This window comes from Egretta garzetta, unplaced genomic scaffold (assembly GCF_000687185.1).
Source record: "Egretta garzetta isolate BGI_Z169 unplaced genomic scaffold, ASM68718v1 scaffold38, whole genome shotgun sequence".
Taxonomy (NCBI): Eukaryota; Metazoa; Chordata; class Aves; order Pelecaniformes; family Ardeidae; genus Egretta; species Egretta garzetta.
In genome coordinates, this window is record NW_009260667.1 from 2,067,469 (window position 1) to 2,083,876 (window position 16,408).

A 16,408-nucleotide genomic window follows, 5' to 3' on the forward strand; every position below is an offset into this window, starting at 1 on the left:
CCGAGAAAGGGATCTCAGACCTATAGTTTTTCATGATTGATACCAATCTTATTAAACATCATAAGGCACAAAGCCTGGCACCCTGAAATCCCAGCACTTTACTCGTTGTCCTCCCATCCTAGAAGAATGGAATCCATTTTTATTGTGTAATTTGTTTTTACTTATGAAATGTTGAAAGAATGCCAAATGAGTATGATTTAAAATTATGTTCTTCCTTTATGCTGGAGCCTGAAGAAAATAATTTAAGAAAATATCTGAAGAAAAACATTTTACATATTTTAATACAATAACAAGCATATATTCTTCAGAAGGGGAAGACCTGTACAACATTTGCATTTCAAAGACTATGCCATTCAGGAAAACTCTGATTATGTGCAAAGCTCTACTAGTTTTATGCAAGTAAAAGTTAGCTTTTTATTAAGATGAATCGTGTTTTCAAGAGTTATCTTGTTAAATCTCATTAAATTCAGGAGAGGCTTTGTGAAAATCTAAGGTAATCAATACTGAACCTTACCCCATAAAGCTGTGAATTAAGATCCAAACTTGATCATTTTAGAATGCAATAGATCTTTTAAAATAATACTTAGCATTTATTACCTACACTAATTAAGCTTCAACATGCCTGTGAGGCAGGCAAGTAAAACCTCATTTTACAGACAAGAACATTTAGAGTAGACAGAAAGGTTATGTACATTGTCACTGATTAGAAAGAAAAATCTCTGACCCATAGTTGGAATTCTTTGAGCAAATTGTCAGCATACATCCACACTGTCAAGTTCCTCCTTCGACAACTTACACATTTTGCATTAAACATGGAACAAGGAAAAGTTAGACAAATACAGAAATGTGAACACATTCTCAAGCCAAAAAAACACTCCAGACAAATAATATTAGGAGAAGTGGTCAACAGCATGCCCTGGCTTACTTCCGCTTCACCAGAGTTCAAGTAAATACAAAGGTGGAAGGGAAATGGGGTGACATTAAAAAGTATTGATAATTATAAAAATTCTGAATCCTGTCTAGATCTATCCAAGGACTTGAGGACAATTTTCTTATTAGAGTTCTGTGATTACCTGCGGGTCAGGCAAGGGAGAAGTGCCCACAGAGGCGATGCTGGATTCTACTGAGTAGGAAAATATCCCTCAGGGAACTAGCTTGCTCTTTTCTGAAGCAAAGCGGAAAGCACTTGGTGTTCTCTTGGATAGAAAGAGCGATCTATTTGTGGTGTTTGCTCCCATCCGAAAGAGTGACTTGATTACTAAGTCTTTCCAAACTCAGCTGTATGAAGAGCTGCTCCTGTTGTTAACTTTGTCCGGATGCACCCCGTCTAGCGCATATGCTGCTGCAGAAGCGATGAGCAGGTGAATGTGCCACCTTCAATGACAGATGGCCTCCGAGCTGGAGGACCTGAAATACACTCCATTGTGGCAATTTATGTAACACACCCACTGTGGTGCTGTGCTGGAAAAAAAAGATTTAAATGTTAGTATGACAACTCTGTTCAAGTTCTTTTATACGTAGCCAGATCTCCACTTGCATGCAAAGCTAAGCATAGTAAAATTAGCTAAATTAGCCAATGTGTTTTGGAGGCATCATGATGTAGAAGAATTATAAGAACTGATGTTTAAGAAAGCATGAACAATCATCTGTGACTCTACCTTCTGTCACTCCCATTTCCCATCACCCAAAGCCATCTTACAGCAGTTTTAGTTTGGCAGAACAGGGCTACTAGAATTGGAAACAAACAAAAACCCCCCCAAACCCACAAGGTATTTCAAGGCTTCCATGTCCAAGTTGCACAGTGTGTATCCAAGCATCTAAAAACAGTGCGTTGAAAGTTGAGATTGCATTACCTGAGAAGCGCAGAGACCAAAGTCTTGGGGTCTTCTTTAAATGAAAGAGCCTTACCTGCAAAGAATCCATAGACATTCTCTTGGTCTTCTCAGCTAAAGTAAAGTGGTATTTCCTTCAATTTATACACACATACATAGGATTTGGAATCAAGAAGGTGCAGTCTGGGTTTTTTTTCTAAAGAAAATTGGATCTTTTAATAATCTAAACTCTCTTCTGCTAAAGATATGGAAAGACTCATTTATTATGCTGTCTTTGTTGGGTTGCTGCTACATTTATTAAATATGTCATACAAAGTAAAGAGAAGAAATGGCAAAGTTTTGCACAGACTAATAAAGCTCAAAGTGGAAACATAGGTATTTCCATACCAATTTTGATTAAACCAAATCACAGAAAGCAAGCATCATGCTAAAATTTACTTGCCACCTCCTTAGGGCTGCTGTCACTGCCTCTCTTGCCTCCCTCTTACATTTGTCAGGAGAGCAAAATAACCACAGATGAGCTTGTATAAGGCCATACTGAACCAAGATAATTTGAAAGTTTACAATTCTAGCATGCTAAAAGGCAAATTTACATAATTTAAGACCATGATAATTTTACTTTTCTCATATACTTTTTTTTTTTTTTAAATGACACCTGCTCTGTTTCCTCATTTTGTGGATGGGCTATCAAAGGTGGCAGCCAGGTACTGCAAACATAATCAAATCCTTGAGGGAATTCGAAATAACTGGCCTGCCTAGGCAACATTCATAGAGTTTGTAAAATAAACACCAGGGAGGTTGTTGATATGAGGAGGCACAGGGTTCTTTCATAGCCACGCAGAGAATGCCCCCTTATTTTGGTTAGTGTTAGTACAGAGTAACAGGGAGCAACACTGACCATTGGAAGGAGTGAAGGAATGGCACAATGCAGAGCCCAGTCCCTGGCTGGGTCATACCAAGACTGTATTCCTCTGATACAAGGAAGATTTCTTTTGGCCTAGAATTTGTGGTATTTCAAGGCTGAGATTTGAAACACAGTTCAAGGGTAGTCTGAATCTGATGGGACCCGACTCTCAAACTGTTGCTCAGGCGTCTAAACCAGTAACGATTCAAAATCTGCTCTCAACATTATTCGAAGAAAGCCTAAATGAGATTACTGCACTTCCATGCCGATACTTGTATATTCTGAAGAAGATTAATGCCTCAGCTTTATATTACATTTGCATTCTATGTACTCATTCCATGGAAATAATGCATTAAATAGTTAGCACATAATTTGGGTGCGTATCAGCAAAGCATGCATCCTACTCTCAACATTGTCTTCCCACATTAACATTGTTGCTAGACACTGAAAAGATTAACTATGGAAGTGAAATATACTCATTAGCCTTAAAATGATCATAACAGATCTACACCGTATCTTCAAATTGCTTTTCAAAGCCTGGTTTCTATTTTTATAATCAATTTCCTAACTAAACTACATTCGTCATTATGAAAACAAATCATGTAAGTCATACACACATTTTTGTCTCCCTGTGACAGACATTGATTGAGAAAGGAACAACTAGTTTCAACCTCCAGTAAACAGCTGGTATCCTTAGATAAGAAAATCTCTGCACATGGCCAAGCTTCCAATATTGCGAAAAAATGATGCAGTAGAAAGAAAAAGACAACAGAAGCCCCAAGTGCTTACATGAGACAACATAATTTATAACCAATATTCATAACATAACTTAATTATCACATTCCTTTTTGTATTCTGCCACTAAAGTGCAACTACAGCTTCCTTTGGCACCATTTGATTTGTTCCTGGAAAAATAAAATGCATCACAACAGGCAATATCTGACTTTTGGTATGGGAAGATCAGAGGAGAATGGTTGAAGGATAAACTTATGCAATAATTAAGCTCTGGTATATGACAGTTCACCCTTCATGACTCATTCACAAGATCTGCATGTTCTGAAAAGTCAGAGCCAAGCTCAATCCCACTACCATTTTAGCAAGTATCTCAGGGTAGAACTGGAGCATCTGATTGTCATTTTAGCATGAATACTATAAGAACAATGCAAATATGTTTCTCTGCTTAGAAATCTTCTCACTGCATTGAATAATTTTATTTAAAGACATACCTTTTATAAAACAATGGCTTGCTCAGATACCAAATTGGGCAAATACATTAAACAAGGGCAAATAAAGAATAGAACTCAAATAGAGATAATTATTGTTCAAAGTCTCATGCTTGATGATTTATAGGGATGGCATATAAAAGGCCAAGCAACTGGCTTGCAGTGACCACACGTACATTTCTTTCAAAATAAACTAATGAGAAAAATATAACTTAGTGATGAAAGGGTAGAAAGTAGGGGATTTCTTTGTCAAAAAAAACCCTTTCCTCTTTTAGTAAGGCAAAGAGAGAGAGATGCAGGAGATGTTAAATGCCCGGGGGGGGGGGGGGGGGAGAGAAATACTTTACATATTTTTTGCCAATGTAAAAGGAAAACTGAAGAACATTCACATACACTTAATCTACACTAGGTCATCACAATCCTTCCTAAATAAGGGACAGAGTACTATAATCTCCTTATTGGCTCCCCCCTTGCTCCAGGATGCCAGTTAAAAAGAAATCACCAAAGAAGCTGTTGTCCCTTCTATGGTGCACTGCAAGTGCACCATACTCTTGGCAAGCTAGGCAGGAACAAAAAAGCTTGCATGGTCCTCCTTCAATTAAGCACTCAGGGCAGACAAAGTGGCCTTCAGCTTCCATAATTAAAGAAGAAAAAGGCAATTGGCTTTCAGGCCATAAACTCTTGCTGAAAGAGCAGCTAATATATGAAAGAAGCAGGAAGAACTAAAGATACAGATAATAAAGCTTCTAAGTAGAAAGAAAAAAAAAAGAACAAAAAAGAGGAACAAAGAAAAATCATGCATATAGATAACTATCAAGAAGGGCATTTTTAAATCCTTCTTTTGTTTTTTTCTTTAACTCCTTGCTCCTTCTCATCAAAAGCAATTTATTTTGATTTTTAAGTAAGCATAATCACTTTTCAGAGATTGTAGATTATTTTCTGTTTTAAAGCAAAAATTTAAGCTATTGAGATACACATATCAACAATAATAAATCATACCTCCAATATTTTCATTCAACAACACTCAGCCATAATTCCAAACATGTTTTTGGTTATACTGTATCTCATGTTATTCTGGAGGCGCTTGTTTATTGGTATATATTGTAGTAAGATATATGCTGGTTCATAATGGCTGGCTGCAAGATATGTTTTCCATATTCTTCAGGAAAGGATCATTAGAGTCAGGGCCTGCTTGTGGGATAGAAATAGGGATCTGGGACTTTATGAGTTTGACTATTGGTGAACATCTTACCATTAGAACTGTTCAGAAACACCCATGCACATACGGCAGCAGGAGGTGAAAGTAGGTTACTACTACTTCTATTACTGAAAAAAAAAAAAAAAAACCAAACCACAGCCTCCTTTTCTGTGGGTTTCTTATGAAATAAGGTGTTGATTTCACATACTGTAAATCTAAAAAGGACCAGGTGTTGTACTGACTGGGTGAAAAAAATGACAAGAATTCTCTAAACATTTTTTAAGGGGCCACGAGTAGATGAAAGGAAGGAGATATTAATGGCACATGAAGTCATAGTTGTTCTTTACCTATGTAGTAAGCAGAGATCCTTAAACAGAAGCTGCCTTTACAGACTCCCTACGATGATATGCCAGTAGACTCATTTGGTCCAACATCTCATCTGGAAAACACCTAAAGCTCGCTGCTGCTGTTGTCCTGCACAAAGATTCAAAGGATGATATCAGACCGAAAAACCAGCATGAAGAAACTTATCCTTCATCTCCTATGCCTGATCCAACCAGAAGCATCTGCTCACACTGTCTGCCAGTCTGTTCTGCAGACCTAGTAAAAATGTACAGCTGAAGAGACAGACTTAATTTCAAATGCATTAAATCATAGCCAGACTGCTATTTGGCATAATGAGAAAGAGCTTACCCACTCCTTTTCTGTTTACGTATAAAAATGCATTTGTATTGCCTGTCATTATTTGGACTGACTGACCTTGAGGGTTTGCATTTTTTGTTTTGTTTCTGTTCCTTTGTACAGTGCAAGCTGGAGAAAAAAAAAAATACTGCACACTGTGACGCAGGGGAAGACTTGGACAAGATGAGTTCTCTGGTTTGTTAAAACAGTACATGATGGTTATGTTGTCCATGATGGGCTGAAATGCTGTTTTACCCTGCTCCTTTCCAACATATGTAGAAAGAACTGATTAATTGCTTTCAGCAAGTGACATGTATATGCCATTCCCATAAGCATTTTAACATGTGCTCCCCACTCTATTCTAGTCCTTGGAAGTATTTCATGACTGCTGTGGCACTGCAGCTGGAAGGCTGAGCGAAGCTTCTTCCAGAACATTAGCTTTCTGAGGAACGGGAGCACATCACCTGTGAAGGCCACCTTCTGTCTGATATCTAACACCAGCCAATGCTACAGAAGTCCTTTTCCTGAGGTGAACACAATGTATGCACAACATTGTTGAAACCAAAATGATAATAAATGCGTATGAGGACATTGGCCTCCGCATTCCTTAATGTTTAATGTTCTCTGAGAATGGCCATGGTTCCAGAAACCTCTTGAGTGGGAGAGAAGTTGCACCTCATGAATTAAGAAGGCCCCCACTGAGAAGATCATGTGTGTGCGTGCGCATGCGTGCAGGCCATAACTAGGACTATATACGTATATCTATATCATACAGAGATATATACACACATACACCCCTAGTGTTACAGCTCCTCAGAGTATTCACAACAGAAAAAAAGTCACGCAGCATCAATTTGGGATGACTTGTCTATGTTTTCACTGAGACGTCCTCTTCTCAAATGGAAATTACTTCAAGAATTCTAAAGCACACCAGCCAAAGCAAAGGAATGAAAGTTGTAGCTAAAGTGTTTACCACAAAAAGTTGTAGCTGAAGTGTTTACCACAAAACCAAGACAGTTATGAGTAACTTGGTGTATGAGAAAGATGGAAACGAGCACCAGTTGCCTAAGAAATGCAAGCTGACGTTGAGTGAAAAAGAAGGATTAATGCAAGGGAATGTCAACACAAGGACCCGTGACTTTCTGTCAGGAGTACTGATGTTTCTTCTTTCCCCACATGTGTGCAGCGGAAGATCAGGCAAGGCTGACTCTGAAAAGAGTTTCTAAATTATATTGTATTACCTGCAGAATCTGTTGGGTAGAAAGTAGTCTGATTTGAGTTTATAATCCCTGGAGACATGCATTGATATTCAAGCCAAAGGTTATTCCCTTGGCTTTAAAGTTTTCCATTGCTACATCTGAAAGGAGAAAGTTTTGACAACTGAAATTTAGATCTTCGAGAAAAGAATAAAAAGACAGTGAATAAATGTCTCTGAATATAACACTGCAGGGGTCCTCCTCACAGACTGAAAGATACCTGAATAACAGCTCTAGACCTGTCCTTTTCTAATATTTTGTCTGTTTTCTTGCTGAAAAAGTTATCTTATTCAAAAAGGGAAACTCACCATCTTTAACTTAGTTTTAGGAAATAAAATGGACCACCTTAATAATATTGAGAAGAACCAAAAGTAACCATCCCACCTGATGAACTTCAGGGACAAAAAGCATCCTGAGGGCACATTTTTGAACTGCTTGACCTTCAATCAGCCCATCTTCTCTGATCCTCTGAAATACTTTGTTGAAATATATCCTCTTCCATGAGCAATATTAATAATGTTACATGTCAGTCTATTTGCTATTCTTTTTCCGGTGGAAACAAAGGAGAAAAACACTTGCATCACTTAAAAATCAACAAATGCAGGTCTCTTCCTCATTGATTAGCTACTGTTGGCTTTCACATCCATGAGGGAAGGAAGCAAGGTCTCTCAATTATTCACTCTTCATATGTTAAATAACACAGCTTCCCAACTCCTACAGAAAGCAGATGACAAAAGAGGGGTGAAATATTTAGGCTGTTTATTGCCTTTCGTGAAGCTTAAGACAAGAAGAGAAAATTTACTATTTCAGGGAGCAGCAAAAGTGTCAAATACTGGAAGGGAGGTTTTCTTCTGAAACACAAGCAGAAGTTTCAGAGTTATGGTAAGTCTATTACAAGACTTGAGAATCTTAAGGGATTTGCAGAAGTTGACTTTTCTCCAGCTCAGTTTTTCCATCACCTCTCATTTCCAGTATCCCACACTCCTCCTCCTCCCCTGACAGCATTAGTCGCTAAGAGCAGACTTGCCATCAGATCTGCAGTCCTCAGATCCACACTTGCCCTGCTGATGGTAAGAATTCTCACTGTATGGGTTTCCAAGGTGGCTGATAGAGTCAAATGCTCTTTAGGAGAATTTCCCACTCGTGCCAATGCCACGTGTCCTGGTCCCATTCTCATAACATTTGTCAGCAGGGAAGGCAGAGATGGCCATTAAGCTCTCTTTACATAGACGCACGCTATCCATAGAGACTGGTTATTTCAGAGCCCTGAATGAGGTACAGAGGCAAGCCCCCGCCTTTCCCCCCCCCTGTCCGGGGCTGAAGCTGCCTGTGCTCAAGGCTGGCTCCGAGAAAGGTGCCACCCGATAACCTCGGACCGGCTGCTGGGAAAAAGGCTATGAGAAGCCTGCCTCTGCCTCTCAGTTGTGGGGCTGTATTTAAGCTCCAGCCCTTGGCCCTTTCCTGCACTATACTGTAGGCATGCCTACATCTTTGCTGATCCTCACCTGCTGGTCCTGGCTTGACCTCACCTCCACCAGCCTTGGCCTTGCAATGAGGCTCCTGGTGCGGGCAAGGATGTTCACCGTGAACAGAGGCTACAACGAGAGGGAGAGGCAGCAGCAGAGGGCAGCACACTCAATGCTGAGGATACCTCCTCAGTCCTCGGAAGTGCAGAAACATCCAGAGAAGCACTTTCAAAAGCCCTGCTAACCTGATCTCACTCTCTAGCTGCACTAGCCAGCACAACTCATGAGCAGAAATACGCAGAGTACAGTTGAACTATGTGACAGTTTTAATTTATAAACTTCAGCTGTATAATTGCTGTTAAATAAGTTGGCAAGTAATAATTGTGGGTGATAAAAAAAAAACAAAAACAACCATTGCATAGGGGGTAAAGATAGGTGAGCTGTGTGTGATGGAAGGGAGGAAGATAAGGCTGAGATTCAGATCCGAGTGAAGCACGGGATATCGCATGACTTAGCTGCTTATTTCCTTGCTTTTTGTGTTTTGCGTTGGAGGGATATACAGTCTAGCACATTTCACTCATGCTTGATGACATTTTCAGATGTGCTGTGTTATATTTACATTTCAAAACATATACACAGTTAAAATTAGGGTTACATCAATATCATCGACAATCAAGACTCAGGAAATGAAAACCTACTTCTACTAATTGAACTTAGCCAAGCTGTACATCCCATCCTTTAATCATTGCTATTAGTACTGTTTAGCTATTGACAGCGTACAGAAGGCAATGTATACCTTGCAAGAAAGGCAATTTCTTCCATGCAGAGCAAAACAAATGGTAATATAATAAGCATTAGAAATCTACAAAAAAACATTAAAAAAAAAAATCTATTTGTGCAAAGCAGCTGAGCTAGTGTTACCATGAGAAATTCACTTTTTCATTTCCTGACTTCAGAGTGTCAAAAAAAATTACTTTTATTAGAAAAACTAATCCAAAAGTTATGAGCTCCTCCAATTTTATTTGTTTCTCTTCCATGATGCAGACAAGCATCACCACAGATGAGATTGCTAACCCACCACAGATGAGATTGCTAACCCCCAACTTCTGGCTCAAACCACATATAAACCCAGATATTTCCCTAGTTTTTCTAAGTAATTAAGATGGGGATTGCAACCAGAGAGAAAACACCTGCCTCGCCGTACCTTTAGAAAGTGAGAGTCAAGTGTTGTGTTCTTGCCAAAAGAATTTGAAGGAAAAAGGGAGGAGGCTTCTACTCTTGCTGTAGCTTCAGCTTTTACCGTATCACTAAAAGAAATGAGTGATTTAAAAACAAGCGATGCTATCAATCCCAAAGTTCCACCAGAGTTTTGTTCATTCATTACAAGAAATTCTCTATGAATCACTACAGCTCAGGCAACCTGGGGCAGTACAATGACTTAGTAACAGGCAGCAGTGAAAGCCAGCCTACCTACCTATTTATATCACACTTCTCATAATGGCATACCTTTTCCTTGGAAATACAGCTTACTGTGAGCGATTCCCACTTCCCATACCACACGACAAGGAGGCATTAGAGGTTACATTTATTTTTCTGTGGGCTTTTTTTAACCCAGTTTCCTTGTGAAACAGGCTTATGCAGTCAATACTATCTGCTCTGACAGCCTGCTTACCACTCTCATTAATCACCATCTGGACTGTTAGTTTTGCTGATATTTAACTTGGGGGTGGAGGGGTTAAACACCCTGTTCCCATAGGCATTGTCAAAAGAGAGTTCTGGTGAAGGGGAGAGACCTCCAACACACACCCCTAAAGAGGGACTGGCTGTGGCATGAACGTACACACCAGAGAAGCCACCACAGGAAAGAGCCGAGGCACAAAACCTATGAAAAGTTTCAATCTTTGTATCTTTCTAAGGCTCCAAAGTAAAATTAACCACAAGTCAAACCGGTAGAAAAGATTTCACTAGTACCAGTGCTCAAGGAACTAATTGCTTTTATTATTTCTGCAGGGTGTACAAAGAAGAGAAATGGTCTTCATACATAAGAAATACTGTGTTTATCATTTAGTGAAAAAAAGGGAAGTAAATGGTAAAATGGTGGTATTGTAAACAACTTTGTATTTCTTTTGTATGTGTTGAAAGGAAATAAATTCTGTCATACTGTTGACTTTGTAACAGTTTTTCATTAAACAGCAAGAAAGGATATTGCCAGCCTATTCTCTTTCTTTCCAATTCCTGTTTGCCAAAAAAAGTAGCATGAAAAAAGCAAAGGCAACATTCATACATATAAAACTTAATAAGAGCCTTCTATGCATTGAGTAGGGACTGCTGCTTGCATTAGCATAGACAACTCTGGGAAATCCATAGCTAAACGAAAAAAAAAATTTACAAAAAAAAGTTGTTGCAAAGTATACAGTTAAAACTCCTTTAAGAGCATAAGAATCCCATGTTCTACATAAGAAGAGAAATATTTTCAGTTTCTATTATTTTAGTCCCTTATCTTTCTTAAGAATTGTATTAACTGCTAAAAGGAATGCTGTTGTCACAGCACTCGTGTGGTAGCAGGTAGATCACACAGATTTTTAAGGTTATCATAAAGGTAATGAACCATTCAAAAAAGTTAACATCTCTACACCTAAGTTCTGTGGACATTGAAAAATACCAAATTCCAAGGAAGATTTCAGTGATCCAATCTAGTATGAAGCTTCTCACTTACGTTTTTTTCCACCAGCGCAGGCCCCCTCCAAAGCTAGAAAAAAACCAGCATATATAGGAATATCCCCATTGATTTATAGCATCTTCACTTACATGCACTTGGAGGGTGGGATTTTTCAAGCTTAAAGTTATAACTCCACTCGTACTATATATCAAGAAATCTCATAGGAAGCAAATCAAACTTCCAAATGAAGAGCAACATTGCCTGTCAATGAAAACATACTTGACAGAATTTATAAATGCACAAAACTTTGCAGAAAGCAGGGGATAGACCTAAACTAGAAAACACCCTTTAAAAAAAAAAATTAATTCCATTTGGTTGAACAGTTTTAAATGGTTCTGTGAAACACTATTCCCTCTTTAGTGACTAGTATTATTTCTATTTTAAGTCATTGAAAGAAATTTGCTTAACGTATGATCACAACAGCACTGTGTTGTCTTCAGATACCAAGAGAATAAATGGAGCAGGCAGGCTGCAGAGCAGACGCTACACTTCCTTCAAGCTTATTAAACTTCTACAGTGAAGAACAGCCCTCAAGCACACAGCAGACTCATCTTACCGAGCATCATTTCCAAGGTGTGCTATTGCTTTGTGAAACTGGGGCCGTCCTCCAGGAAGCCCCACGTCAGGCTGCTGCTGCTCGCCTCCAACTCCCACACGCGGTTCACATCAGCAGTTCCTCAGTTAGGGTCCATGTGCTGTAAGAGAGGGTGTACTTACAAATGGGGTCACTAACCCATGGGATATTCGACTGCCGCAGGTAAATCGCAACCCAGATATGTGTCATCAACCCCTGAGAGAGAAACTTTGGGAACTGCTGTTCTGGTAGAGAGTAGTAGTCAGGAGGGCTGTGGGCCTAATGCGCCAGCAGCAGGTGGTACGCAGTCCCTTGACTGCATAAAGGCAAAGAAGATGAAGGGGGAAAGACCCTGTAGAATATGGCTCATTTCCTCAGAAGGTTCACTTTTTTTTTTTCTTAAACTGCATGTCTAAAAATTACAATATTTATGTTTGTAGCAGTCCTGCCATAATGGGCAGGTAAAATGAAATTCAGTTTCTTCTGTCCACTTTCCCCTTCACTGGCTTGATTTAGGCAGGCTGATCTGCCTTACTCATACAGGACTACCATGGTGCAAACCTTGTCTTCCCTGAGAAGGAAACCCAAATCCATGAACAGTGATACAGTTCAAAAGGTGATTCAAGGTACTGTGAAAAAGCACCTCCAACTCACAGCCCCTCAAAACCCCACGCTGTCATTTAGCTATCATAACACTTCAGCTACGGCATATATGTCATAGTGGTCCCCAGGCTGCTGCCTGATAAAACGAGGAGGCCGCAGGACCCATCCCTCCCCGTGCCAGGCACAAAGCATGTGATGAACAGTCGAGCACAGCCCTTCAGACGCCTGGGAACAGCCACAACTTGACCCCAAAGGCTGCTGATATGACAGTAGCAAGGAGAGGGAAGGCGAGTCCACCCAAAATTTACCTAGCTGACTTTGGAAGCAAAACTGAAACAGTCTTCAGAGCGTGTTGAGACTGACTCACCCAAAACAGAAGGATGCAGTAGGAGTGCAATATGCTAATAGAGCATCCTTTTTATTTGTCTGCAGATGCACAGAATTACAGGCATAAATACACTGGAAAGCACCTGAAAGAATTTATTTTCTCCCTATAAAATATTTATGACTGATCTAATCATACATTAAATGTTTCTTAATAATGGCAAACATTTGAGACATTATAGTCAGTCAATTGCTAGGCAATGCCATGAAACTAAATGCTTAAAATGTAGAAATTGCCTTTAAGTCATCTCATTTGAATGAAATTATAAAATAGAAGTTGTTCTATTTGTTATTTTATGTAGGTTTTATTATAATAAACAATGCGATTTGGTTTATGTAACAAAAGTATCCTAATTTGATCTTTCTTAAATAGATACAAGTTTATTAGTTAATGTATCCTGGCTAAACCATTCCAGCTAATGCAGCTATCGTGGCTAATGCCATGTTTTAATTCTTGCCAGTTGCTAGAGGAGTTATTTATACGCACAGCATGAAAGCTTATACTCATGCTTCTTTGACTGCACATGAAAATAAAGGACATTCAAGTAAAGAGAGAGAGTAGAAAATTAACAAGTTTAAGTCTCAAACTAACCTACATTTTCAATAGGAGAAAAGACAAATAGATGGACATGGCACGATAAAGAAAAGATGTGCTTCGCTATTTCCCGGTATTAGTAGGCAATTTTATTTATATCTCTCAAGTAAGAGACAACAAGAAATAGTTTGTTTTTAAAATCTGGCACATTACTTATAAGCCGAATTTTTAATTTAATTGTGGTAATTCTCTATTAATATTCTAATGCATGCTAAAACACTAGAAGCTCTTCCTTGCCTTTTCTCTTTCCCAAGTGTGACTTTCCTTATGACAGAGATAAATTTGTCCAAACTCCCTTCCTTCCAACTCCTTTCTGTCAACACAGTTTAAGTTAAACAAAATCAGTGAGAAAAAGAAGAGGAGGAGAAGCGTTTTGTTTTAAAGAGTCATCGCCTGTTACAAATTCACAGGTATCAAAATAAATGAAGACGACTGATGAATTATAGATGAGATCAGCCAGTACTCAGTCCCCACTCCTACCCCAAGAAAAAGCTTTAGTTCTCCTTAAAAACACTGATCTAAATACTAAACATATTTCTATGGTTCCTTATTATGAGCACCGTATCTTTTTGTCTTCTGTTAACACTGCTTTGGCCTGAGTTCTGAAAAAATTAGCCTTAATGTGATTATGTTTTCTCTAGGTACAGTGATTATTTTTTTTTTTAACACTGTGGCCAAGTCCCACCAAATCTGTGATAGTGATCAAGTCTAAACAGTATTATAAGTATTTTACGATTTCAGTAGCTTACTGTGGTAAGCAAAGTGAGCACATCCTGGAATGCAAACCAACGTCTCCTCAAATGCACAGCCTGCTGAAATCCAACATAAGCCCTGTCAAAAAATCCCAAAGAGAAGGTTTTATGTTGAACTACTTTTATTTCCCCCTTATTCTTCCTTTTAATGGAAAACAGCTTTACTGAAATTGTAACAATAAAGAGAATGGTAAAATGGCAGCTTTTCCACCAGAATTTTAAAGACAAAAATTCACCTGGGCATTCTGAAATCTCAGTTCAAGTTTTAGCATATTTTTATTATCACAGTTCATGACGTAAGTATTATATTTACCACTTATCCATGATATAATAATTATACACATAAAACTGTAATTTACATATATGAATATATGATATATTGAATGCATACATATATTGAATACATGCATACATTATAAATATGTATATATACATATACACACACACGCGCACGCACATAAATATGTGCCAGCTGAAACATTTCATCTTTTCTTAACCAAAAGATCTTCTGTTTGTACTATAAGGTAACAGTTTAGCATTTCTAGAAACAAACAGATTTTTGGAAGGAAGCTTAAATGTTAAAAAAAAAGCACACACTATCATGGGGTCCTAGAAAAACTGAAAACAAAACCACATACCAAATGGATTTTCCTTGTGAAAGCAAACATACATTGGTTTGATACACTCCGAAACACAGGAATTTGAATAATTCACAACATGAAATATACACTAGGAAATGTAATACACATAAGTGCGTACAAGCCACAGATGCAAATAAAAAAATGAAAGCAAAATTAGTCCTACTCCTTACCACAGTATGCCTTGAAATTGTCACTCACCAGTTTCAGAAGCAAACACTTTCTTTCCAGTTGAAGGATCAGTTACTTTTCTGCATTGCCTTTAGATATAACAATAGTGTTCAGCTCTCCCAAACTATTCATTGGTCTCAGGTAGGCAATTCCCTTCCTTGCCCTCTTGATTTACTGTAATCTCACTCTGTCCTCTCTATTTAATTGTAGTCTATATAAACTGTGGACTCTCCCAGCTATTACAGCATAGGAAAATAGAAGAATATTTTCCACCAATTTGAAAAAAACTGATAATAATATGAACTGTGTTCTATTTAGATATAAAATATTAATAAATTTAATAATATATTACCTTTTTAAAATCCAGGCTACTTTAGCTGAAGCAGCTACATGACAAGACAGTTGACTAACAAGTTTCTCATTATTTTTATTATTATTATTATTATTATTATTATTTTTACTTAAAACTCATTGTCCTCCAAAGACTTCAAACTCCCATTCAAGGAAGTGACACCACTTTGTATGCATAGACTACATAGATTTCATTCTCTAAGATTTAGTATACACCTGAAATATCTATTGATCAGAAAAACCATTTATTTTACACAATGTACTGAGATTATTCAATGGCTGCCTGAAAGATTTTATGTAGGCAAGTATAAGAAGATTCTGTTTGCTTCTTTGTTAGAATTTATTCAAATATTTCAGTTTTGAAATGAGGATATAAGGAGAGGTTTAGGGTGAGGAAAATATGGGAAAAAAAATCTACACAATTTTAAAGACCGAGATCAGGAAAAACTTACACGAGTGATATAGAATGTAAATTCCTGTAGCAACATGACTAAATCTTTGGATTCAGGGCGCCTTTATGAGGAGATGTGGTATGTTGGAAAATGGATAAAGAATAATAGAGAACATGGTAAAACAGAAACATTTGCTCGGTGCTTAATCTCCTCTTCAGCTTCGTCCTCATAATTGCATAGTACAACACACATAATAATAATGGTAGGAGGTATTATCGGTTTTAGTATAGGAGGTTATAATTTAGCAACACTACCACTCTGATGAATTTCAAGAAATTTAATTCATGGTATACCTAAATAAAAGATCTTTGCTTATGAAAATAGCATTAGCAAGCGTACTACCCAATTATGAATCATGGGTTACACATTTTAAATAGATTCCCAAGAGTAGCAATGTTGCGATAGAAAACAACTGTCCCTGTGAAAAACATGATCTTTCATTTGTCACAAAAAAAAAAAGTCAGAAAATTATAAAATTTATTCTGTTAAAGAAAAATGAACAGATGGTATAAGTACATTTACCCTTCCTTGGACGATCCATTTCTTCTTCTTTTTCTTTATATTAACAAGTCTAAAGCAATATTCCACCTTGATCCCTCTGTCTCTTTT